This window comes from Lithobates pipiens, unplaced genomic scaffold, assembly GCF_037356315.1.
Source record: "Lithobates pipiens isolate NorthernLeopardFrog02 unplaced genomic scaffold, aLitPip1_a1.2 Scaffold_16, whole genome shotgun sequence".
In the NCBI taxonomy this organism is placed as follows: domain Eukaryota; kingdom Metazoa; phylum Chordata; class Amphibia; order Anura; family Ranidae; genus Lithobates; species Lithobates pipiens.
The window spans coordinates 202,281,259-202,305,670 of record NW_027507748.1 but is presented as its reverse complement, the minus strand read 5'-3'; the positions used below and the strand labels follow the sequence as shown (position 1 = coordinate 202,305,670).

At 43.7% G+C, this 24,412-nt stretch overlaps 8 non-coding genes and 2 pseudogenes across 8 annotated transcripts; all 10 read right to left on the bottom strand.

The window, feature by feature from the left end:
* Positions 1-107: 107 nt before the first annotated feature.
* LOC143984508 (small nucleolar RNA U3) lies at positions 108-322 on the bottom strand. The gene has a single exon (XR_013274895.1). It is a non-coding gene; the product is annotated as a small nucleolar RNA U3 (small nucleolar RNA).
* A 693-nt stretch (positions 323-1,015) lies between these two features.
* On the bottom strand, positions 1,016-1,230 carry LOC143984927 (small nucleolar RNA U3). The gene has a single exon (XR_013275259.1). It is a non-coding gene; the product is annotated as a small nucleolar RNA U3 (small nucleolar RNA).
* Positions 1,231-1,927: 697 nt separating this feature from the next.
* LOC143985233 (small nucleolar RNA U3) lies at positions 1,928-2,142 on the bottom strand. Its single transcript, XR_013275518.1, has one exon. It is a non-coding gene; the product is annotated as a small nucleolar RNA U3 (small nucleolar RNA).
* Positions 2,143-2,839: 697 nt separating this feature from the next.
* Positions 2,840-3,054, bottom strand: LOC143985131 (small nucleolar RNA U3). Its single transcript, XR_013275432.1, has one exon. It is a non-coding gene; the product is annotated as a small nucleolar RNA U3 (small nucleolar RNA).
* A 689-nt stretch (positions 3,055-3,743) lies between these two features.
* On the bottom strand, positions 3,744-3,933 carry LOC143985281 (small nucleolar RNA U3; annotated as a pseudogene).
* An 8,426-nt stretch (positions 3,934-12,359) lies between these two features.
* Positions 12,360-12,567, bottom strand: LOC143985276 (small nucleolar RNA U3; annotated as a pseudogene).
* LOC143985161 (small nucleolar RNA U3) lies at positions 12,568-12,782 on the bottom strand. Its single transcript, XR_013275459.1, has one exon. It is a non-coding gene; the product is annotated as a small nucleolar RNA U3 (small nucleolar RNA).
* Positions 12,783-13,478: 696 nt separating this feature from the next.
* LOC143985257 (small nucleolar RNA U3) lies at positions 13,479-13,693 on the bottom strand. The gene has a single exon (XR_013275538.1). It is a non-coding gene; the product is annotated as a small nucleolar RNA U3 (small nucleolar RNA).
* Positions 13,694-14,383: 690 nt separating this feature from the next.
* Positions 14,384-14,598, bottom strand: LOC143984971 (small nucleolar RNA U3). The gene has a single exon (XR_013275297.1). It is a non-coding gene; the product is annotated as a small nucleolar RNA U3 (small nucleolar RNA).
* Positions 14,599-21,030: 6,432 nt separating this feature from the next.
* LOC143984518 (small nucleolar RNA U3) lies at positions 21,031-21,245 on the bottom strand. Its single transcript, XR_013274904.1, has one exon. It is a non-coding gene; the product is annotated as a small nucleolar RNA U3 (small nucleolar RNA).
* Between the last annotated feature and the right edge of the window lie 3,167 nt (positions 21,246-24,412).

Genomic DNA, 24,412 nt, shown 5'->3' with positions numbered 1-24,412 from the left:
GGCAATTACAAAAAAAAAAAAAAAACATAGTTTTCAAAATAGACCAAAACACAAACTTGCAAACTCAGCTGTTTTTGAAACAAAAATAGACATTTAGCATTCAAACAACCACTCTGAATGAGTTTCCACCAGCCACCTTCCCATCAGGAAAGATGACCAAGTCATCAAATGGTGGCAGCATCTGCAGAGAGCAGCACTGCCAACAGGAGTCCTAATGAGACAAGAACCCTAAAAATCATCATCGTGGAAAGTGAGTATGGACACTTTCGAGCACATTTTTCCCTTTGCATTCTACAGAAATGATCCCTGAAAGTATAGTCATACTTTGACAAAGCAAAGATTTCAGCAACATTTTAATCACTATTCCTTCAACAAATTGTGAACATGTTTGTCAAAATCCAATGTAAACTACTTGTAGAAATCAAGTAGTAATAATTAATATGCCTGTTTGCCAATGTCCTATTCTAAAGAAAAATAATTTTGCAATTCTTTTCTCTCAAATTGTAACATTTCTTGATGCCTTATATTGGCTATCTTGATTCTTTTGGATGTCCTTTTGGTAAGCCGAGCAAAGTTTTAACAGCACCTCACAGTCTTGTTCAGCGCAGTAACAGGAGAAACTAAAACACAGATGGAGTATTTTTGTTACCACCTCTTTAAAAACAGAATGGTCTGGCATGTTTCTTTTGCTTCCGAAAGAATGGTTTGTCAGTGATGACAGTATTTTCTTTATCTTTTTAACATATAAAGCACCATAATTTTTCCTTGGGTTTCGTGAGCGTTGTTTCAGTTTTACAACTCCTCCTAGCGCAGAAGCCAAAGGAAAAACATTGGCAGCTACTGCGTGTCACACTGCAAATAATCTTCCCACATAGAAGTATAATGTCATTTTTTACCTTTCCATTTGGCAATTACTAAAAAAAAAAAAAAAAGCATAGTTTTCAAAATAGACCAAAACACAAACTTGCAAACTCAGCTGTTTTTGAAACAAAAATAGACATTTAGCTTTCAAACAACCACTCTGAATGAGTTCCCACCAGCCACCTTCCCATCAGGAAAGATGACCAAGTCATCAAATGGTGGCAGCATCTGCAGAGAGCAGCACTGCCAACAGCAGTCCTAATGAGACAAGAACCCTAAAATTCATCATCGTGGAAGGTGAGTATGGACACTTTCGAGCACATTTCTCCCTTTGCATTCTACAGAAATAATCCCTGAAAGTATAGTCCTACCTTGACAAAGCAAAGATTTCAGCAACATTTGAATCACTATTCCTTCAACAAATTGTGAACATGTTTGTCAAAATCCAATGTAAACTACTTGTAGAAATCAAGTAGTAATAATTAATATGCCTGTTTGCCAATGTCCTATTCTAAAGAAAAATAATTTTGCAATTATTTTCTCTCAAATTGTAACATTTCTTGATGCCTTATATTGGCTATCTTGATTCTTTTGGATGTCCTTTTGGTAAGCCGAGCAAAGTTTTAACAGCACCTCACAGTCTTGTTCAGCGCAGTAACAAGAGAAACTAAAACGCAGATGGAGTATTTTTATTTCCACCACTTTAAAAACAAAATGGTCTGGCATGTTTCTTTTGCTTCCGAAAGAATGGTTTGTCAGTGATGACAGTATTTTCTTTATCTTTTTAACATATAAAGCACCATACTTTTTCCTTGGGTTCCGTGAGCGTTGTTTCAGTTTTGCAATTCCTCCAAGAGCAGAAGCCAAAGGAAAAACATTGGCAGCTACTGCGTGTCACACTGCAAGTAATCTTCCCACATAGAAGTATAATGTCATTTTTTACCTTTCCATTTGACAATTACTAAAAAAAAAAAAAAAAAAAAGCATAGTTTTCAAAATAGACCAAAACACAAACTTGCAAACTCAGCTGTTTTTGAAACAAAAATAGACATTTAGCTTTCAAACAACCACTCTGAATGAGTTCCCACCAGCCACCTTCCCATCAGGAAAGATGACCAAGTCATCAAATGGTGGCAGCATCTGCAGAGAGCAGCACTGCCAACAGCAGTCCTAATGAGACAAGAACCCTAAAATTCATCATCATTGAAGGTGAGTATGGACACTTTCGAACACATTTCTCCCTTTGCATTCTACAGAAATTATCCCTGAAAGTATAGTCCTACCTTGACAAAGCAAAGATTTCAGCAACATTTGAATCACTATTCCTTCAAAAAATTGTGAACATGTTTGTCAAAATCCAATGTAAACTACTTGTAGAAATCAAGTAGTAATAATTAATATGCCTGTTTGCCAATGTCCTATTCTAAAGAAAAATAATTTTGCAATTAATTTCTCTCAAATTGTAACATTTCTTGATGCCTTATATTGGCTATCTTGATTCTTTTGGATGTCCTTTTGGTAAGCCGAGCAAAGTTTTAACAGCACCTCACAATCTTGTTCAGCGCAGTAACAGGAGAAACTAAAACACAGATGGAGTATTTTTGTTTCCACCACTTTAAAAACAGAATGGTCTGGCATGTTTCTTTTGCTTCCGAAAGAATGGTTTGTCAGTGATGACAGTATTTTCTTTATCTTTTTAACATATAAAGCACCATAATTTTTCCTTGGGTTCCGTGAGCGATGTTTCAGTTTCGCAATTCCTCCAAGTGCAGAAGCCAAAGGAAAAATATTGGCAGCTACTACGTGTAACACCGCAAATAATCTTCCCACATAGAAGTATAATGTCATTTTTTTCCTTTCCATCTGGCAATTACAAAAAAAAAAAAAAAAAAAAAGCATAGTTTTCAAAATAGACCAAAACACAAACTTGCAAACTCAGCTGTTTTTAAAACAAAAATAGACATTTAGCATTCAAACAACCACTCTGAATGAGTTCCTGCCAGCCACCTTCCCATCAGGAAAGATGACCAAGTCATCAAATGGTGGCAGCATCTGCAGAGAGCAGCACTGCCAACAGCAGTCCTAATGAGACAAGAACCCTAAAATTCAACAACGTGGAAGGTGAGTATGGACACTTTCGAGCACATTTCTCCCTTTGCATTCTACAGAAATAATCCTTGAAAGTATAGTCCTACCTTGACAAACCAAAGATTTCAGCAACATTTTAATCACTATTCCATCAACAAATTGTGAACATGTTTGTCAACCTCCAATGTAAACTACTTGTAGAGATCAAGTAGTAATAATTAATATGCCTGTTTGCCAATGTCCTATTCTAAAGAAAAATAATTTTGCAATTATTTTCTCTCAAATTGTAACATTTCTTGATGCCTTATATTGTCTATCTTGATTCTTTTGGATGTCCTTTTGGTAAGCCGAGCAAAGTTTTAACAGCACCTCACAGTCTTGTTCAGCGCAGTAACAGGAGAAACTAAAACGCAGATGGAGTATTTTTGTTTCCACCTCTTTAAAAACAGAATGGTCTGGCATGTTTCTTTTGCTTCCGAAAGAATGCTTTGTCAGTGATGACAGTATTTTCTTTATCTTTTTAACATATAAAGCACCATCATTTTTCCTTGGGTTCCGTGAGCGTTGTTTCAGTTTTGCAATTCCTCCAAGCGCATAAGCCAAAGGAAAAACATTGGCAGCTACTGCGTGTCACACTGCAAATAATCTTCCCACACAGAAGTATAATGTCATTTTTTCCTTTCCATGTGGCAATTACTAAAAAAAAAAAAAGCATAGTTTTCAAAATAGACCAAAACACAAACTATCAAACTCAGCTGTTTTTGAAACAAAAATAGACATTTAGCATTCAAACAACCACTCTGAATGAGTTCCTGCCAGCCACCTTCCCATCAGGAAAGATGACCAAGTCATCAAATGGTGGCAGCATCTGCAGAGAGCAGCACTGCCAACAGCAGTCCTAATGAGACAAGAACCCTAAAATTCAACATCGTGGAAGGTGACTATAAAGAGAAGAAAAAACAGCGCCAATCTAAGATTGGCGCTGTTTTTTCTTCTCTTTATATATCTTCTACAAGGTACCTTCTACCCTTGAACATGCCGCCTACCTGCCTGTGCTAAAGAAATCTTCCCCTTTCTATGGCTATTTTCACAACTACTGGACTATAACCTATGATCCTGTCAGCTACCTATTACTCTTGCTACATTTACTAACATATCCAGCAAGGATTGCAAAACTCTGTGGAAAAGCAGACTTGAAAACCCTAAATCCGCTATACACACTAACTATAGCGTTTCCCCCCCCCCCTTTTTTTCCCTCTTCACTCCCCCCATCCAGGACATATATAATCCAGCAGCGCAACGCACAAAAAAACATTTTTTTACTCTGTACTTACACTGGAAGGTGAGTATGGACACTTTCAAGCACATTTCTCCCTTTGCATTCTACAGAAATGATCCCTGAAAGTATAGTCATACTTTGACAAAGCAAAGATTTCAGCAACATTTTAATCACTATTCCTTCAACAAATTGTGAACATGTTTGTCAAAATCCAATGTAAACTACTTGTAGAACGAAGAATGGCTAAGCTCGGAGGGGGTGTGGCCGGAATGGAGGCGTGTGAGTGTGAGCGAGAGTAGGACTTGAATGCCTGGGCTCTCCACCCGTACCGCCTTCCGCCTCCCTTGATTGGGAAAAGTATGCCGCGTGTGTAACCAGCCTTTCTGCTACCTAAACGCCGCTGCCCCAGCTTTCCATCGAGTCTCACAGGATCTGGGGCGACTACGTCAGCTATTGCTTACGGCTCCGGAGACAGCCGAAGGTACCCGAAGGAGTCCCCGCTGTTGCCTCGGGCTGTTGCGAGATTCCGAAACCGCCCGAGGACAAGCCGGAAGAGGGCTGGTTCGAGCCGACAGGGGACCCTGACGAGCGTGGCTGCTCTTACCAACGCTGGACGGGGGAAAATACTCGTGCAAGCCCCTACAGTATAATATGGCTCGAGTGATGCACCCTATGCCTGCATAAATTTATGACAGTCCTGGACAGGACCAGCGGAGCGCCTGGACACAGAAGAGCCTGGTGCACCAGCCCAGGCGAACGGTAACCCAGGGGGGCGAGGTGGAGGTGGGGGAGCACAGATATTGCTAAATATTTAAGTGCAGGAAAACGATTCTGTAACCCCTGCCTTGGTGAAAACGCTCTTTTTTTTTTTTTTTTTCTCACCCCCCCCTTAGGGGCCGATATATTGGAGCTCTAAGTTAAAGACGCTTAACTACATTGCCCTGACTGCCGCACTGACTGCAGAGCTGCCGCTGCATACCCTGGTTTATTGCTATATATTACTACATTTTTGCACTGGCGGTCTTGCCAATATTACATCGAAATTACAATGCTTAGTAAAAGAGCCACGGAGGATGTACTATATGGGGAGGGGAACCATTAAACAAGAGCAGCCAAGGAGAAATTAAACCAAGCCTCCGCGGCAGCAAAACTTGAAAGATTTGCCCATGCGACCTCCCCCGGCAGGAAAGGCCACCACTCTCTAGCAGGGCAAACAAAATCGCAGGGTTCGACTGGAGATAGGAGAAGTGCTAGCTACTCGGCTTCTAACCCTGTTACTCCAGCTTTGGAAAGCAGAGCGAACAACCTACCTCCTTGTGAGGGTAAGGTCTCACATAGCATTGTGGATCTGCCGGCACCCCCTGAGATGGGGACTAGCGAACCCACGCTGCGAGAGATACTGCAGGCAGTTAACGAATGTAAGGACTTCATTTCAGGTATTGACAATCAACTAAGCAATATCAAAAGTGAACTTCACTCTATGAGCCAATTGTTGAGCAATACTGTCGGTAGAACGACCGCACTCGAGGGAAGACTAAGTACGGTGGAGGATGAGCTCTTTCCCCTACAACGAAAAATAATAGGACTTGAGAAACAAATTACTATGCAGGCGTCGAAATTAGACGATATGGACAATAGAAATCGCAGGAACAATGTGCGTTTAATCGGTCTGCCAGAGGGAAGTGAGGGCCCTAACCCTACTACTTTTTTGGAGAACTGGTTTAAGGAGCTATTGGAAGACACCCCTTTCTCACCCCTTTTCTCCATTGAAAGGGCCCACAGAGTCCCCCCTGGACCTCGGCCAACAGGGGAACGCTGTAGGCCACTGATCTTGAAGTTCGTCAACTACAACGATCGAATGACTTTAATGCGAAGGATTCGAGAACTAGGGGACATTCTCTATAAAGGGACTAGAGTATCATTCTATCCAGATTTTTCATTTAACTTACAGAAACAGAGAGCTGAGTTTATCCCCATAAAACGCACCTTGCAAAAACATAAGATAACTTATGCATTGCTGTACCCTGCTCGCCTGCGAGTGTCTGCCCTGGGTTCAACTTTGTTTTTTAATTCTCCCATGGAAGCCGCAAATTGGCTGGAGGAGCAGAAAGGAACTTTGTAGAATTATCTAGTAGTGTCTTGCCCTTGGGGAGGGCCTTTAGGGGGGGCGAAGAGGGGAGGGGTTGCAGAGGGGAGTTTCCCACTTTTTTTTTTTTTTCTCTCTTTCTTCCCCTTTCTTTTCTCTCTCCTTTCTTTCTTCTCTCTTCTTTTTTGGGAACTATGGCTAGAAATATTGAGCACTTGAATGCAGGTTGGGGCGTGTTGTGCCATTGATAGTACCTAGTGTGGGGAGGGAGGTGAAAGGGTATGTAGACGTCACCATGACTGCCTATGTCTCCTAGAGACGCAATGATTGGGTTCCCTGGGGGGCCTTTCCCCTTCCCCTTTTTTTTTTTTTTTTTCTTTCTCTCCCCTACACTTTTTAGAAAGTTTGAACTCACAAATACTTGCTAGCTAATTGACAATGTATGCCATGCCACATATGAGCACTTACTATGAGATAGGGAGATTATAATAGGACACAATAACGTTATATACGCTTTTCTTTTTTTTGGGGGGGGGGGGGAAAGGGGGAAAAAGGGGGAAAAAGAAAAAAAAATGAATTATATAGTCTGAATCCACAAATAGCGAAGCTAATTGATAATGTATGTTACGCTAGACACGAGTATTTATTATGGGATAGGGGGAGAGGGGGACCTTAGTATGACATGACCATGATATAAAAGCAATACATTTTTTTTTTTTTTATTCACGTATGAGGTGGGGGATAAATAGATAGGCCAGGCAGGTGGGGGTTTAATAGATAGGATAGGCAGGTGTGAATACCTGGCCCAGAATGATAGACACGAAATAAGAGGTTACACTGCATGATCTAAATATAAGTTGTTGGGGATGGGTTTCTGATTGACAGCACCCCCCCCCCCAAATACTCTTTCTTTTTGCTTTGCTGTTGTTCCTATTTTCCCCTCCTTTTGATCGAGGGGGGATTAATTGAAGCCATAAAAGGCTGCGATATCTAGATACTGATCCCAGACCTTGGGAGGCTGGGCTGGCGGGGGGAGGGGGGAGTGGAGAGCTTGGGTATTTTGGAGTACGTGGGCCACAATAGAGACCCCTAGGAGATGCCCAGATGGGCAGGGGTGGGAGGGTGCGCAGGGGGGATGGGGGGAGTTTCAACTTCGAACACACACTGTGGGTATGGGAGGAATGGTGGACGAGGGGGTGTGTGGGGGAGGCGGGGCGGGGAGGCCCATCGAGGGAGGATGGGTTTCCCTCCTCCCCCTCCTCCTATCCCCAGCCGATTTAGCAACCATCAATGTCTATGAGCAGAGTGAGTATCATCTCATGGAATGTAAGGGGCTTGGGAGATTTAAAAAAGAGAGCTGCGGTTATGTTGGAAACTGAGAGGGGAGGCCCTGGCTTGCTCTTCCTTCAGGAGACGCACTTAACCCCTGCAGCTAAACAACCGGAAATTCCAGGCATACTACTATTCCTTCCATACGTCATATTCAAGGGGAGTGAGTGTTTTTGTTAGGAGGGGTACGGACTTTCTATGCAAGGAGTCCTCTATTGATGAGGAGGGGAGAGTTGTTTTCCTATATGGTTTGATTGGCAGGCAATATTATATTTTAGCCAATATTTACATACCCCCCCCTTTCAAACTGGAGGTCATGTATAAACTACTGGCGTTTAGCCTGGACAAACCAGGAGTCCCGTGGATAGTACTAGGCGATTTCAACGAAACACTAGATAGAAGCCTAGATAGATTCCCTAACCTTGATGGGGCTAGAACAGGGCGACTGCAGGGATTTTTATCAGAAATAGGACTGAGTGATCTATGGCGAATGCGATATCCTCACGAGAGACAGTATTCCTGCTTCTCCAGTACTCACTATACCCTATCAAGAATTGATATGGTTCTCGGGAACAAGGAGGCGTCAGGGTTGGTACAGGAGATAGAATACGGTGCAAGGGGGATCTCAGATCATTCCCCCCTGTCCATTACTGTGAGTACGGGAGATAGAACTGGCCCAGGGGAGTGGAGGATAAACCCCGGTTGGCTGGAGCTAATTGGTAGCTCAAGCCCTCCTTTGGACAAGATCTGGGAATTTCTCCAAATCAATAAGGGTACAGCCACACCCGGAATAGTTTGGGACTCCCTAAAAGCCTATATCAGAGGCATACTAATACAGCAAATTGTAATAACCAAGAAGAAAACTCGAGAACAGGAGATGGTAATAAGAAACAATGTTACTCAGGCAGAGAGAGCATGTATAGAAGCCCCATTACCCAGTAGGCAGAAGGAATGGCTGGATAGTCAACAAGTTTATAAAATGGCACTCTTAAAAAAAGCAGAGAATAGGCATATATTTCAACGCCAACATTATTTTGGCGAAGGGGAGAGGGTGGGTCGAACTCTCTCCCTATTGGTCCAAACTAACAGCTCCCCTACAATAGCCCAGGTGATTAAGTCGCCAAATGGCGATCTCGTTTCCAGCCCCCCTGCGATCATGAAGGTACTGCATGACTATTATAACAACTTATATAAATCAGCTACACGAGACCATGGCAGCCTAGCTACTGACTTCTTACATCAAACAACAATCCCATCACTATCAGAACAGGATAAAATGAGCCTCGAACTACCACTCACGTTGGAGGAGCTAAAAAATGCAGTGGCTGAAATGCCCAACTATAAATCTCCAGGCCCAGATGGGTTTCCTCTAGAAATCTATAAGCGCTATGGTGAAGTGCTATTGCCGGAACTCTTGGAGACATTGAACCATGCATTGGAGGTGGGTGAACTCCCGCCTCGATGCTGGAGGCCAATATCACCCTAATACTCAAGGAGGGGAAGGATCAACAGGAGGTTTCATCATATCGGCCAATATCCTTGTTGTGTACCGACATTAAAATACTAGCCAAGGCCCTGGCAACCCGCCTAAATAAACACATTCATAAACTAATACACCCAGACCAGTCGGGTTTTATTTTGGGCAGGGCAACCAGCACTAACATCAGAAGAGTTTTTCTTAATATTCAAACACCCAGGGATAACGACGGGCCGGCAGTTATTCTAGCCTTAGATGCTACTAAGGCTTTTGATAGCCTGGAATGGGGCTACCTGTGGGGAGTGTTGGAGAGGTTTGGCTTTGGTCCTCTATTCACCCAATGGATAAAATTACTTTAAAATAAGCCCAGGGCAAAAATGAAGCTGGGAACTGAATTTTCTGAAGTGTTCCAGCTGGAGAGGGGAACAAGACAGGGGTGCCCGTTGTCTCCCCTTTTGTTCGTGTTGGCCATGGAACCCCTGGCTGTCCTGGCAAGATCATGCCCGGACACCCAGGGATTCCGACGCGGAGTAGTGGAAGACAAAATCGCCTTATTCGCAGACGATGTTCTGTTTTTTATTGGAGACATGAACTCTACTCTAAATAGGGTTGTGCAGATGATGGGGGAGTTTGGGCAACAATCTGGTCTGGTGATCAACTGGAGCAAATCAGCTCTACTGCCATTGACTAGACCCGGGGACCAACTGCCACCTATAATTGCAGGTTTAGAGGTGGTACCCAGGTTGAAGTATTTGGGTGTTTGGATCTCTGGAGAAGTAAATCAGTACGTCAATGAAAATTTAGCACCATTATTGATGAAATTAAAACAGAAAGTCAATAGTTGGTGTGGTCTTCCTCTATCCGTGGCGGGGCGCTGCAATTTAATTAAAATGATCTGGCAGCCACAAATATTATACATTTTACACAACTCTCCCACCTGGATCAACCAGAAGTGGTTCAAAAAAATGGAATCGCTCTTTCGGGATTTAATCTGGAAGAAGAGGCATGCTCGGATTGGGCTGCAGACGATGCAGCTTCCCGTCGCGGGGGGAGGAGTGGCCATACCCCATTTGAGATCATACTTCCTGGCTGCCCAGCTCCAGCACTTAGCTGGGGCTGGGCTCCAGGAGGGAGGGTCCCCAAATCATAAACTGATGATAGCTGGGGCACCCCATAAGTCATTAGTTGAAGTCCTGGAGGCCAATTAATTTGCTCATAGATGCCCTACCAACGCACTAATGAGGAAGGTGTGGCAGATAGTAAAACAGTCTATGGGATAAGTGGGAGTGACCGTTTACACCCCTCTATGGTATAATGGAAACTTAAATTAAATAATATAGATAGATCTCTAGAATGGGAAAGGCAAGGGATTAATAAGCTGGTGCAACTATATGAAGGGAATGTTATGAAATCCTTTGAAGACCTTAGACTGGAATTTGGTATCTCCAACAAGTCATTCTACAAATATTTACAGTTGAGACATGGAATTCAAGCCCAATATGGGTCACTCGCGATTGAGAGGACTGAAATCCCCTTGCTCCAGGGACTTATGGACCGAAGGCAAGCAAAAGGCCAGATTTCTAGGCTATATATAAAGATTAGGGAAAGGATCCTGAAGGGATAGGGCCCTGACAAGAGTAGGAGGGGGTGGATAGGGGATGTGGGGCCGATAACCCAGGAACAATGGGATAAGGTCTTCGAACAGGGGAGTTTGGTATCTATATCTCCATCACAGCGAGTGCCTCATTTGCTCCTTATATATAGGGCATATTACACCCCCCATAAGATGTGGAAAATGGGTGGAAAACCTGGAGACGACTGCCCTAGATGCGGGGCATCGGGGGATCTCTATCATATGGTATGGAAATGCCCCAAATTGTATAGGTATTGGATAGGAATTGCACACAGAATAAATAGGATTTTTAAGACCGCCCTGAAACCAGAGGCCAGGACTTGTTTACTGGGGATCTTGGAGGAGGGTATAATCTCCCCTCCAACTAAGATGTCCGTATTAAGGTGTTTGTACCAGGCTAGACGGCTGATAGCAATAAATTGGCAAGCTAAAAATCCCCCTGTACTTGAACATTGGGTTAACACAATTAACTACACAATCTGGTGTGAAAGAGCAATGTTTATAAAACAAAACAATTTTAAAAAATTCGGGGCACTATGGAAACCTTGGCTGATCGACATGGGCTACCCCCTGGACAAGTCCGCCGAGGGGCGACCCTAGTATCGGCCTGGCTGGCTCAGGGCAGGGGGCCCTTTTTGCCCCCCCCCCGTGGGCCTCCTTAAGGGGGTGCCCCCGGGGGGGATGGGGGGGCCTCTTGTCCGCTTCTTGTTCCGTTTTTCTTTTTTCTTTTTCCTCTCTGTATCGACCGGCGCCCTTCATCCTCTAACCGGCCAACCAGGATTGGGGAGGCTGGTACCAGCAGTGTGTGTTCGAAGAGGGGGGGTGGGTTGGGTGGGTGGGCAGGGGAAAAATTGTCAGGCGAACCTGTGGCAACCTGAGGGTTGTGCACAGTTTCGCCTTTGTATTTCTTATGAATGAAACGAATATTTTTGTGAACTGTGAAAACCATTGTTATTCTGTGTTTAAAAATTTTTAATAAAGAAGAATTAGTAAAAAAAAACTACTTGTAGAAATCAAGTAGTAATAATTAATATGCCTGTTTGCCAATGTCCTATTCTAAAGAAAAATAATTTTGCAATTCTTTTCTCTCAAATTGTAACATTTCTTGATGCCTTATATTGGCTATCTTGATTCTTTTGGATGTCCTTTTGGTAAGCCGAGCAAGGTTTTAACAGCACCTCACAGTCTTGCTCAGCGCAGTAACAGGAGAAACTAAAACACAGATGGAGTATTTTTGTTTCCACCTCTTTAAAAACAGAATGGTCTGGCATGTTTCTTTTGCTTCCGAAAGAATGGTTTGTCAGTGATGACAGTATTTTCTTTATCTTTTTAACATATAAAGCACCATAATTTTTCCTTGGGTTCCGTGAGCGTTGTTTCAGTTTTGCAATTCCTCCAAGAGCAGAAGCCAAAGGAAAAACATTGGCAGCTACTGCGTGTCACACTGCAAATAATCTTCCCACATAGAAGTATAATGTAATTTTTTACCTTTCCATTTGGCAATTACTAAAAAAAAAAAAAAAGCATAGTTTTCAAAATAGACCAAAACACAAACTTGCAAACTCAGCTGTTTTTGAAACAAAAATAGACATTTAGCTTTCAAACAACCACTCTGAATGAGTTCCCACCAGCCACCTTCCCATCAGGAAAGATGACCAAGTCATCAAATGGTGGCAGCATCTGCAGAGAGCAGCACTGCCAACAGCAGTCCTAATGAGACAAGAACCCTAAAATTCATCAACGTGGAAGGTGAGTATGGACACTTTCGAGCACATTTCTCCCTTTGCATTCTACAGAAATGATCCATTCAAACAACCACTCTGAATGAGATCCTGCCAGCCACCTTCCCATCAGGAAAGATGACCAAGTCATCAAATGGTGGCAGCATCTGCAGAGAGCAGCACTGCCAACAGCAGTCCTAATGAGACAAGAACCCTAAAATGCATCATCGTGGAAGGTGAGTACAGACGCTTTCGAGCACATTTCTCCCTTTGGATTCTACAGAAATGATCACTGAAAGTATAGTCCTACCTTGACAAACCAAAGATTTCAGCAACATTTTAATCACTATTCCTTCAACAAATTGTGAACATGTTTGTCAACCTTCAATGTAAACTACTTGTAGAAATCAAGTAGTAATAATTAATATGCCTGTTTGCCAATGTCCTATTTTAAAGAAAAATAATTTTGCAATTATTTTCTCTCAAATTGTAACATTTCTTGATGCCTTATATTGTCTATCTTTATTCTTTTGGATGTCCTTTTGGTAAGCCGAGCAAAGTTTTAACAGCAGCTCACAGTCTTGTTCAGCGCAGTAACAGGAGAAACTAAAACACAGATGGAGTATTTTTGTTTCCATGTCTTTAAAAACAGAATGGTCTGGCATGTTTCTTTTGCTTCCGAAAGAATGCTTAGTCAGTGATGACAGTATTTTCTTTATCTTTTTAACATATAAAGCACCATAGCTTTTCCTTGGGTTCCGTGAGCGTTGTTTCAGTTTCGCAATTCATCCAAGTGCAGAAGCCAAAGGAAAAATATTGGCAGCTACTGCGTATCACACTGCAAATAATCTTCCCACATAGAAGTATAATGTCATTTTTTCTCCTTTCCATATGGCAATTACTAAAAAAAAAAAAAAAAAAGCATAGTTTTCAAAATAGACAAAAACACAAACTTACAAACTCAGCTGTTTTTAAAACAAAAATAGACATTTAGCATTCAAACAACCACTCTGAATGAGTTCCCGCCAGCCACCTTCCCATCAGGAAAGATGACCAAGTCATCAAATGGTGGCAGCATCTGCAGAGAGCAGCACTGCCAAAAGCAGTCCTAATGAGACAAGAACCCTAAAATTCATCATCGTGGAAGGTGAGTATGGACACTTTCGAGCACATTTCTCCCTTTACATTCTAGAGAAACATTCCCTGAAAGTATAGTCCTACCTTGACAAAGCAAAGATTTCAGCAACATTTTAATCACTATTCCTTCAACAAATTGTGAACATGTTTGTCAAAATCCAATGTAAACTACTTGTAGAAATCAAGTAGTAATAATTAATATGCCTGTTTGCCAATGTCCTATTCTAAAGAAAAATAATTTTGCAAATCTTTTCTCTCAAATTGTAACTTTTCTTGATGCCTTATATTGGCTATCTTGATTCTTTTGGATGTCCTTTTGGTAAGCCGAGCAAAGTTTTAATAGCACCTCACAGTCTTGTTCAGCGCAGTAACAGGAGAAACTAAAATGCAGATGGAGTATTTTTGTTTCCACCTCTTTAAAAACAGAATGGTCTGGCATGTTTCTTTTGCTTCCGAAAGAATGGTTTGTCAGTGATGACAGTATTTTCTTTATCTTTTTAACATATAAAGCACCATAATTTTTCCTTGGGTTCCGTGAGCGTGGTTTCAGTTTCGCAATTCCTCCAAGCACAGAAGCCAAAGGAAAAACATTGGCAGCTACTGCGTATCACACTGCAAATAATCTTCCCACATAGAAGTATAATGTCATTTTTTCTCCTTTCCATATGGCAATTACAAAAAAAAAAAAAGCATAGTTTTCAAAAAAGACCAAAACACAAACATCCAAACTCAGCTGTTTTTGAAACAAAAATAGACATTTAGCATTCAAACAACCACTCTGAATGAGTTCCTGCCAGCCACCTTCCTATCAACAAAGATGACCAAGTCATCAAATGGTGGCAGCATCTGCAGAGAGCAGCACTACCCACAGCAGTCTTAATGAGACAAGAACCCTAAAATTCATCATCGTGGAAGGTGAGTGTGGACACTTTCGAGCACATTTCTCCCTTTCCCTTCTACAGAAATGATCCCTGAAAGTATAATCCTACCTTGACAAAGCAAAGATTTCAGCAACATTTGAATCACTATTCCTTCAACAAATTGTGAACATGTTTGTCAAAATCCAATGTAAACTACTTGTAGAAATCAAGTAGTAATAATTAATATGCCTGTTTGCCAATGTCCTATTCTAAAGAAAAATCATTTTGCAATTCTTTTCTCTCAAATTGTAACATTTCTTGATGCCTTATATTGACTATCTTGATTCTTTTGGATGTCCTTTTGGTAAGCCGAGCAAAGTTTTAACAGCACCTCACAGTCTTGTTCAGCGCAGTAACAGGAGAAACTAAAACGCAGATGGAATATTTTTGTTTCCACCTCTTTAAAAACAGAATGGTCTGGCATGTTTCTTTTGCTTCCGAAAGAAAGGTTTGTCAGTGATAGGGATGAGCATCCTGCCTGTGGCCAATCATAGCTCAGGCTGTGTAGTGCACGCCCCACACTATATAAGGCCGCCTTTGAGGCGGCCTCGTGTAGTGTGTTAGTTAGCATCTGAAGCAGTGGGTGTTCTGTGTACCTTCAACACAGTTACACACCAATCGTTTTTGGCTGATTTACTATCTTGCTCTTGTGTAGTGGTTACTGTCTGTGCCCTGACCGCAGTATTCACCACTATATTCACCTCACCTATATAGCTAGTGATCTAGCTTTAATAATAGAGCTTGCAGTCAGTAGTGTTAGTGCGTGCTGTCTGCGTGCTCTGTACCCAGTACATACCACTATATCCACCTACATAGCTGTTCTCTATTTGAGCCCAATTGCCATCTGCAGGAGTTATTGGAAGTTGTGTGTGCTTCCAGCACAGCACAGTACAGTATACATCTGTATATACCCATTTAACTCTGCTGTTTTCTGGTTATTGTCTGCGTGCCCTGACCGCAGTATACACCGTGATATTCACCTCACCTATATAGCTAGTGGTCCATCTTTAACAATAGAGCTTGCAGTCAGTAGTGTCACTCAGGAGATAGTGCGTGCTGTCTGCGTGCTCTGTACCCAGTACATTCCGCTATAATCCACCTACATAGCTGTTCTCTATTTGGGCCCAATTGTCATCTGCAGGAGTTATTGGAAGTTGTATGTGCTTCCAGCACAGCACAGTATACATCTGTATATACCCCTTTAACTCTGCTGTTCTATAAAAAAGGCATCTGCAGGAGTTAGTGGGTGTTGTGTGCCTACAGCACAATATAAACTACCCAACTACTGTTTTACCCAACTCCCTTCAGGCCATTACCATGTCTGGAAGGCCAGCAAGGAGAGGCAGACAGGCGCGAGCCGATAAAAGAGGGCAAGCAGGCTCTGTGTCTAGAGACAACAGTGCTGGTCGTGGACGCGGTGCATTGTCATCAGCACGTGGCCATGGGACATGCTTGTCCTTCTTTTCTGCAGCTGGACATGTTGAACCGCAACATGCCAACGACTTGGTAGAGTGGATGACCAAGCCCTCTTCATCCTCCTCATCCTCTCTCACCCAGTCTCAGGGTAGTAGCAAAGCAGCTGCCAACGCATCGTCTTCCCTCCTCTCAATGTCATCATCAGTGACTCCTTCCCTAGACCCACCATGTCCTCCTGAGGAGTCTCCTGAACTCTTTGAGCACAGTGTTGGGTACATGCTCCAGGAGGATGCCCAGTGTTTGGTGGGCTCTGATGATGACACTCAGCTAGAGGAAGGCAGTAGCGTGAGCGCAGAGAGAGAGGATGCTCAAGAAGCACAGCGATCTGGCAGTCATGTTCCACAAGCTGCAGCATACTGCCAGGTTTGCTACAGCGATGAAGAGGGAGGGGATGATGAGGGCACTGACTCCACGTGGGTGCCTGGAAGGAGGGAGGAGGAGGAGGAGGAGGCACATGTCCAACGAGGCAGGATGCCCTCCGGGGGCCAGCTTAGGGGCAGCACGCCGACTGAATCACACCGCAGAGCTCCGCCTGCGCAGAGCGCTTCCTCTGCGCGTTATTCTAAAAGTTCTTTGGTGTGGGCCTTTTTTGAGACGAGTGCATCAGATCGCACCGCTGCTATTTGCAACATATGTCTCAAGCGTATCTCACGTGGCCAAAACATCAGCCGCTTGGGCACCACATGCTTGACCAGACATATGTTGACCTGCCATGCAGCTCGTTGGCAAGCGTACCTCAAAGACCCACACCAAAGAACAAAGCGGACCTCTCCTTGCTCCTCATCAGCTGGCATCTCCAACCCCACTAGAGCTTCAGTCCTCTCTGAAACCTGCTCTGAGAGGAATGAAGGTGTAGAATTAGGTGTGTCACAGCCAAGTGCTTCCGGGAACTCTGCTAGTGGTACATCCACGTCCGATTATAGCAGGCAAATGTCCCTGCCCCAGCTGCTGGACCGGCGGAAGAAATTTACTCCCAGCCATCCACATGCCCAGCGGTTGAATGCTAGCTTGGCTAAATTGCTAGCACTTCAACTGCTGCCTTTTCAGTTGGTAGACTCGGCCCCCTTCCGTGAGTTTGTACAATGTGCGGTTCCTCAGTGGCAGGTCCCCAAACGCCACTTTTTCTCACGGAAGGCGATTCCGGCTCTCTACCGGCATGTGGAAGGCAATGTCCTTGCCTCGCTGGACAGGGCGGTCAGCGGTAAGGTGCATATTACCGCTGACTCATGGTCCAGCAGGCATGGACAGGGACGTTACCTGTCTTTCACGGCCCATTGGGTCACTCTTCTGGCTGCTGGGAAGGATGCAGGACAAGGTGCAGTAGTGTTGGAGGTTGTTCCGCCACCACGCCTCCAAAATGCTACTATTGGTTGTGACACACCTCTCTCCTCCACCCCCTCCTCTTCTTCTTCCTCCATGGCCTCTTCCAGTGCTCTGTCCTCAGAACCAGCGGTGCTCCGTAGGCGTTCCAGGGGCTACGCAAGTACGCAGGCAAAACGATGCCATGCCGTGCTTGCGCTGGTTTGTTTGGGGGACAGGAGCCACACTGGGGCGGATGTTTTGTCAGCTCTGCAGGGGCAGGCCGAGAGGTGGTTGACGCCACGCCAGCTTAAGCCAGGAATGGTGGTTTGCGACAATGGCACCAACCTCCTCTCCGCCCTCCGACAGGGACAACTGACCCATGTGCCCTGTGTAGCTCACGTCCTTAACCTGGTGGTGCAGCGGTTCTTGGGCAGGTACCCCGGCTTACATGATGTCCTGAAGCAGGCCAGGAAAGTCTGTGTGCATTTCCGCCAATCATTTAATGCCTGTGCTCGGCTGGCTGAGCTCCAAAAGGAGTTGAACCTGCCCAAGAACCGCCTTATATGTGACATGCCCACCAGATGGAACTCAACATTGGCCATGCTGCAGCGGCTGCACACGCAGCAGAGGGCCATCAATGAGTACCTGTGCGACTACGGCACCAGGACAGGGTCAGGGGAGCTTGGTTTTTTCTCCCCACGCCAGTGGGGCATGATCAGGGATGCATGCACTGTCCTGTCACCGTTTGAGGAGGCCACAAGGATGGTGAGCAGTGACAGTGCATGCATCAGTGACACTGTACCTCTTGTCCACCTCTTGGAGCATACGCTGCGTGGAATAATGGACAGGGCACTTGAGGCAGAACAGAGGCAGGAAGAGGAGGACTTCCTTGCCTCTCAAGGCCCCCTTTATCCAGACAGTGTTCCTGCTGTGCCACCCATCACACAGGAAGAGGGTGAGGAGGAGGAAGAGGAGGAGGAGGATGATTGTGTCAGCATGGAGGTGGAGGCTGGCACTCAGCATCAGCATCAGCAGCAGCAGTCTTATAGGGATGATTTACAGTCCCAAGAAACACGTGGACTTGTACGTGGCTGGGAGGAGGTAGCTGCGGATCATGTTGTCCTTAGTGACCCAGAGGACTCCGGACCGAATGCCTCAGCTAACCTACGCTGCATGGCCTCCCTGATCCTGCAAAGCCTGCGGAAGGATCCTCGTATTCTTCGGATCAAGGAGAGGGACCATTACTGGCTGGCCACTCTCCTTGATCCACGGTACAAGGGTAAGGTTGCCGACCTTATCTTGCCATCGCAGAGGGAGCAGAGGATGACACATCTCCGGGAGGCCTTGCAGAAAGCTCTGTGCAACGCGTTCCCAGAGACTGGGAGGTCACAAACTCCTGGTCCTGGACAACGTGTTGCTGAGGCATCAGTCAGAAGGAGCAGTGGAGAAGGTGGCCGTCTGACTGATGCTTTCAGACAATTTTTTAGTCCGCAGCCCCAAGGTATGATTGGTTCCAGCACCCATCGCCAGCGTCTAATTTACATGGTGCAGGAATACCTAGGGGCAAGGTCAGACTTGGACACCTTTCCCACTGAAAATCCTCTGGCTTACTGGGTCTTGAGGATGGATCACTGGCCAGAGCTTGCACAGTATGCAATTGAGCTACTGGCCTGTCCTGCATCCAGCGTTCTTTCGGAACGCACCTTCAGTGCTGCTGGTGGCTTTGTTACCGATCACAGGGTGCGCCTGTCCACCGAATCAGTTGATCGACTGACCTTCATCAAGATGAATCAGTCTTGGATCACCCACAGCTACCAAGCACCTGAAGCTGATGTAACCGAATAATTTTTTTTGAAATACCACATCCCTTCAAGACTGCCTATGCTGATGCTGAGTGACTGTCCATTTATGTTGATTGTCTATCCTCTTCCTCCTCCGCTGATATGTTGGAAGAACATTTTTGGTTCTGGGTGATGCCAGCAGCCCAATTTTTCTGCCCCTGTTTAACAGGGGCGTTTAATTACAATTTTTGATGCAATGCTTTGCAGCAGGGCTAATTCCTGCAATAAAACTAGAGTATATGGCAGAGGTTGGAGTGTGGTGGCACCAGCACCAGTGCGTAAGGCCCAATTTTTCTGCCCCTGTTTAACAGGGGCGTTTAAGTACAATTTTTGATGCAATGCTTTGCAGCAGGGCTAATTCCTGCAATAAAACTAGAGTATATGGCAGAGGTTGCAGTGTGATGGCACCAGTGCCTAAGGCCCAATTTTTCTGCCCCTGTTTAACAGGGACATGTAATTACAATTCTTGATATAATATTTCACAGGAGGGCCCCTTCCTGTGCCCACCCAGAGTAACGGTGAGGACTTATAGTGTTGTGGCACCAGCACCACAACCACCAAAGGTCAATTTTTCTACCACTGTTCAACAATGGCATGTAATTACAATTCTTGATATAATCGTTCACAGCAGGGCGCTCCAGCGCCCACCAAGAGTCACTTTGAGGGCTTACAATGTTGTGGCAAAACCAACACCTTGTTCCGCCATTTCTGCAGAGAATATAGGGCAGGCCCCTACTTTCAAACATCCAACTTACAAACATCAGACAGCAGCAAGTGAGATGAAAAAAGATGGACGACAAAACAAATTATACAGGGGTGATAACCCTTCCCTATGTTTTCCAAAAAGCTTAAAAATAGTTTTTTTGACTGGAGCTACACTTTAAAAATGTACCAGTTGAAAATTACAAACAGATTCAACTTAACACAACAAACCTACACAGTCCCTGTCTTGTTTGCACCGCCTGTATACTGCTGTTCTGAGTATATAGGGCCTGGGGGCCACACGCATTTCCTTTTTTTAATATGGGTACGGGGTTCCCCTTAATATGCGTACAAGACCCAAATAGGCTGGTAATGGGCAGGGAGGGCTACCCATGCCATTTTTCTGAATGATTTTCAACCATATTGCAGGAACCAGATATAACATTAAAACCGCAAGCAGTTTTAAATGGTGTTATTTCCGTTTAATGTCATTTTGTGCAGGGACTGTTCTAAACACGGGAAACACTTGGCACTTCACAGGCATACTACAGACACCCCCCAGGCACCATATTTAAAGGAATATTTCACTTTTTTTTTTCACTTTAATTGTCATTAAAATCAGTGCTCCCGCCAAAACAGCCATTTTTAAAACTTTTTTTTGCATTGACCCATGTCCCCTGAGGCAGGAGTCAGGTCCCCAAACCCTTTTTAGAACAATATCTTGCATATTAGCCGTTAAAATTAGCACTTTCCATTTCGAACGTTCGAGTCCCATAGACTTCAATGGGGTTCTAACGTTCGTTACGAACGCGGGGTCCGTTCGAGAGTTCTGGTGCGAACCGAACCGGGGGGTGTTCGGCTCATCCCTAGTCAGTGATGACAGTAGTTTCTTTATCTTTTTAACATATAAAGCGCCATAATTTTTCCTTGGGTACTGTGAGCGTTGTTTCAGTTTTGCAATTCCTCCAAGCGCAGAAGCCAAAGGAAAAACATTGGCAGCTACTGCGTGTCACACTGCAAATAATCTTCCCACATAGTAGTATAATGTCATTTTTTTCCTTTCCATATGGCAATTACAAAAAAAAAAAAAAAAAAGCATAGTTTTCAAAATAGACCAAAACACAAACTTGCAAACTCAGCTGTTTTTAAAACAAAAATAGACATTTAGCATTCAAACAACCACTCTGAATGAGTTCCTGCCAGCCACCTTCCCATCAGGAAAGATGACCAAGTCATCAAATGGTGGCAGCATCTGCAGAGAGCAGCACTGTCAACAGCAGTCCTAATGAGACAAGAACCCTAAAATTCATCATCGGGGAAGGTGAGTATGGACACTTTCGAGCACATTTCTCCCTTTGCATTCTACAGAAATGATCCCTGAAAGTATAGTCCTACCTTGACAAACCAAAGATTTCAGCAACATTTTAATCACTATTCCTTCAACAAATTGTGAACATATATTGTATCCAAGAATAGGAAAAAGGGGGGGGCAGGGGATTTTTGTACGGTACACTGTATAAAGAAACAGAGATTTCTTATAAAAGAATTCATAGCTTTAATATTTGGAAATATGTTAAAAATATTTTGTAAGGACCAAAATAGCAAAAAATAGCAAATACACTCTTTATACAAAACATTACATGACATAAAGCATAGGGGATCCTGAAAATGTTAGTTGCTGAGAATGATCGTATTTCCTCCCGACATGTTTCGCGTTTTTGCTTCTTCAGGGGAGTATGCAACTAACATGAACATAAACACAAAGAAAAGGTTTAAGAATACAGAAAGTACATTTATGCCGTACAGTTAGATACACATAAATTTCAGAACATTAAATATGAAATTGGTCTCAATTCGCTCAGTCCAAAGAGGTACAATGCTTACCCAGGTATAGTCATTCCCGGCATCGCAACCCACAAGCCAATAGATGGTGAAATAGGTGGCAGGAATTAGGTGACAGGATCAAATGCTAAAAACAACCCAGCCCCATGCAGGGCATAGATGGAGGTAGACAAGCGCTACAAAGATCAAAAACAGAATCCAGAGATAAGTACCGAGTTTACAAATCCAGCACAGGCATTGAAAAATGTTACTTTGTAACAGAAAGGGTAAACGATATCAATCCCTCAATTATAAGAGGGAATTGGGGCTGAAGAACATGCCTCCATATTAGAACATGAGATACTGATTATCAGAGGAGTGGAACAATTGATTTTAATTACGCCTAATTAGTATAGAGGTTGTAAGAGGTGACTGTTGGGGATATATAACTAGTATACTGTTAAAGAGAGTAAAAGGAATAAAAATTATTTTTACCTGCAGTTAAAGTCAAAGATGAAAGAATTAGTTCCATGTGATAATATTGATGCAGTACAGATGCAACAGATCACAAAAAAAGAATCAATTGATTCATTGTAGTGTTTTGTGATCTGTTGCATCTGTACTGCATCAATATTATCACATGGAACTAATTCTTTCATCTTTGACTTTAACTGCAGGTAAAAATAATTTTTATTCCTTTTACTCTCTTTAACAGTATACTAGTTATATATCCCCAACAGTCACCTCTTACAACCTCTATACTAATTAGGAGTAATTAAAATCAATTGTTCCACTCCTCTGATAATCAGTATCTCATGTTCTAATATGGAGGCATGTTCTTCAGCCCCAATTCCCTCTTATAATTGAGGGATTGATATCGTTTACCCTTTCTGTTACAAAGTAACATTTTTCAATGCCTGTGCTGGATTTGTAAACTCGGTACTTATCTCTGGATTCTGTTTTTGATCTTTGTAGCGCTTGTCTACCTCCATCTATGCCCTGCATGGGGCTGGGTTGTTTTTAGCATTTGATCCTGTCACCTAATTCCTGCCACCTATTTCACCATCTATTGGCTTGTGGGTTGCGATGCCGGGAATGACTATACCTGGGTAAGCATTGTACCTCTTTGGACTGAGCGAATTGAGACCAATTTCATATTTAATGTTCTGAAATTTATGTGTATCTAACTGTACGGCATAAATGTACTTTCTGTATTCTTAAACCTTTTCTTTGTGTTTATGTTCATGTTAGTTGCATACTCCCCTGAAGAAGCAAAAACGCGAAACATGTCGGGAGGAAATACGATCATTCTCAGCAACTAACATTTTCAGGATCCCCTATGCTTTATGTCATGTAATGTTTTGTATAAAGAGTGTATTTGCTATTTTTTGCTATTTTGGTCCTTACAAAATATTTTTAACATATTTCCAAATATTAAAGCTATGAATTCTTTTATAAGAAATCTCTGTTTCTTTATACAGTGTACCGTATAAAAATCCCCTGCCCCCCCCTTTTTCCTATTCTTGGATACAATATTTGTAGAATTATTAGGGGATGAGGTACCTTCAACAGTAATGTGTCTCTGGGATAGTGTGGACCAACTTATTTCAAATTGTGAACATGTTTGTCAACCTCCAATGTAAACTACTTGTAGAAATCAAGTAGTAATAATTAATATGCCTGTTTGCCAATGTCCTATTCTAAAGAAAAATAATTTTGCAATTCTTTTCTCTCAAATTGTAACATTTCTTGATGCCTTATATTGGCTATCTTGATTCTTTTGGATGTCCTTTTGGTAAGCCGAGCAAAGTTTTAACAGCACCTCACAGTCTTGTTCAGCGCAGTAACAGGAGAAACTAAAACGCAGATGGAGTATTTTTGTTTCCACCTCTTTAAAAACAGAATGGTGCTTCCGGTTCCGTCGCCACATGAGGAGGAGGTAAGCGGACTCAGCTCCCGCCGCATACCCCCTATTAACCGGCTACAAGGCAGCTATTCGCCTCGGGGATCCCTCCTGCTGTCAGGGGAAGGTATAGAGCCCTTGATGGACCGTTTTGTGGAGCGGTCCGGGAACCGATCGCTGACCGCCGCAATGTCCGCGACGGCAGACGCGGCCGAATCCTCGGCCAATATGGCGCCGGTGCACAGCCTCGCTGAGCCATCACTCACAGCTCCTCTGCTCCCAGGCATAGAAGCGCAGCCTTCGGCAGACATAGCCCAGGCTGTGGTAGCCTTACTGACGCCTACGCTGACAGCCTCTATAGACTCTGCAATACAGAAGGCTATGGAACAATACAGGAACGAGCTGCAGGCCCAGGCACAGCACCTTACACAGGCTGAAGAGCGGATCTCCCTCATGGAGGATGACACCACTGCTCAGGCCGCTGCTCTGGCTCGCTTCACACGTACTACCAGGGACTTGTGGATTAAATTAGATGATTTTGAGAATAGGGCGAGAAGGAATAACCTGAGAATAGTAGAATTGCCTGAATCCGTTTCTGCGGGACAGCTTATGGACCTTTGTATGGTTACTATTCCTGCTCGACTGGGCCTCTCTACCCCATGTGTGGTGGAACGTGCACACCGCCTAGGACAACTCTCGGAACAGCGCAACAAACCTAGAGCTGTCATAGCTAGATACTTGAACTATGCAGACAAGCATGCTATCCTGCAGAAGTTCCGCTCCCAACGCACCCTTACGGTTGATGGCGTTAATTTACTCCTGTTTGCTGATTACTC